Source organism: Cebus imitator, unplaced genomic scaffold, assembly GCF_001604975.1.
Source record: "Cebus imitator isolate Cc_AM_T3 unplaced genomic scaffold, Cebus_imitator-1.0 Scaffold355, whole genome shotgun sequence".
Lineage (NCBI taxonomy): Eukaryota > Metazoa > Chordata > Mammalia > Primates > Cebidae > Cebus > Cebus imitator.
Genome location: NW_016107670.1, coordinates 1,033,890 through 1,036,104, shown reverse-complemented (window position 1 = coordinate 1,036,104; position 2,215 = coordinate 1,033,890).

Sequence of the window (2,215 nt, the reverse complement as noted above, 5' to 3'; positions counted from 1 at the left end):
AGGCTGGAGTGCAATGACAAGAGTCTCAGCTCACTTCAACCTCCGCCTCCCAGGTTCAAGGATTCTCCTGACTCTGCCTGAGTAGCTGGGATTACAGGCACCCGTGACCACGCCTAGGTAATTTTTGTTATTTTTAGTAGAGACAGGGTTTCACCACATTGGTCAGGCTAGTCTCAAACTCCTGACCTCGTGATCCGCCCGTCTCGGCCTCCCAAAGAGCTGGGATTACAGGCGTGAGACACCGTGCTTGGCCTCAGCTTTCTTATTTTTAATATGAAATACAGGTAAAGGCTATTGATAGAATAATAATGTTTATGGATCATGATGCAGGTCCTGAAGTTGAAGTGAAACGATTTTTGAAGACTTATAAGTAATAAGAGAGATCTAACGTGACTGACTCCATCTTGCTTCTAAGACTGACTGCATCTTGTTTGTAACCTCACAGACTAATCTTTTTGTTGTTGTTGTTTTGGTCTCTCTCTTTTTTTTTTTTTTTTTTCCTTATTCTAGCACTGAAGCCAAGATAACTATGAGATAAATTCAGTTAAACTTAAATTTAGAAGCAAAGGAAACTGACCATCTCCTTGTTCACAGACTGAAGCTGCACTTATAAGACAAGTATAGAATTATGGGAAGGACTTGAACTTTTCTAAAGAATAGGCATGGTTAAACAATGAACTGCCATTGCTTAGCTTGCTTTTCTATTAGTTGCTTACCACTCCAGAGTCATGTAAATAGGGGTTGTAAGATTTATAATTTCCCCAACTATTCCTATAGATAATATCAATATTGTGAAACCTAAAGAACTGGTCTTTGAGATATTTTTCAAATTTAGCATTTTGGTAGACCAAGAGATGCCATCTGGTCCTCAGACCTCCTCTTTGGAACTAACTGAACTATATAAAGATAGCTTTAGACACCCCTGTGATTTTATCCCCAGACAATCATTTCTGTTTCCCAGCCCCCTGCTTGCCAAAGTACCCTTAAAAAACTCTAGCCTCTCTGGGTGCAGTGGCTCATGCCTGTAATCCCAGCACTTTGAGAGGCCGAGGCAGGCAGAAGTTCGAGACCAGCCTGACCAACATGGAGAAATCCTGTCTGTACTAAAAATACAAAATTAGCCAGGCGTAGTGGCAGGTGCCTGTAATCCCAGCTACTCAGGAGGCTGAGGCAGGAGAATCACTTGAACCCAGGAGGCGGAGGTTGCAGTGAGCCAAGGTCGTACCATGGCTCACCAGCCTGGGTAACAAAAGTGAAACACTGTCTCAAAAAAAAACTAGCCTCAGCTGGGCATGGTGACTCACACCTGTAATCCCAGCACTTTGGGAGGCCAAGTCAGGCAGATCACTTGAGGTTCAAGACCAGCCTGGCCAACATAGTGAAACCATGTCTCTACTAAAAAAAAAAATTAAAAAAACTAGCCAGGTATGGTGGCAGGTGCCTGTAATCCCAGCTACACAGTAGACTCATGAAGGAGAATCGCTTGAACCCAGGAGGCAGAGGTTGCAGTGCGCCGAGATCATACCACTGTACTACAGCCTGGGCGATAGAGCTAGACTCGCCTCAAAACAAACCAGAACAAAAACCCTGGCTTCTGAATTCTCAGGGAAGCAGATTTGAAAAATACCTGCTGTTCTTCCACTTGGCTGGCCCTGCAATTATTAAACTGTCTTCGCTGCAATACCTGCCATTCTCAGTGCATTGGCATTTCTGGGAAGCAGGCAAAAAGAACCTCTCAGGCTGTAGCATATATCAGCTGAAGAGGATCCTGGACACTTTCATCGGGAACTTTTGTACCTCCCTAGTACTGTTACTTCAGCTGCTCCCCTTGAAATTTTAGGACTTCCTTCAAATTTTGGAAACAAGAGCAGTTGCCCTATCATGCCTCATGCCTCAGTGGTCAAGTTTCTGTGATCTGTCAGTCAAAAGGAATCCTTAGAAGCACCAACTGGCCCCACTTGGCAATGAAATTGAGAGTAGATAGAATAATTATGCTATGCACCTGTGCCTCTCTGCTACCCTAATAAAATCTAAAAAATAATGTCCCCATTTTCCCCACACTTTCACTATTTTACTCAAGAAATTTAAAATTCACATAAGGAAAATATAAAAGAAAAAGTTCTGTGCTTCAAATAATAATTACTCTCAAGATTTTGCCATTTGGATTATTCCTCATAAATTTTTTTTGTGTTTTCTTTTCCTTTTTTTTTTTTTT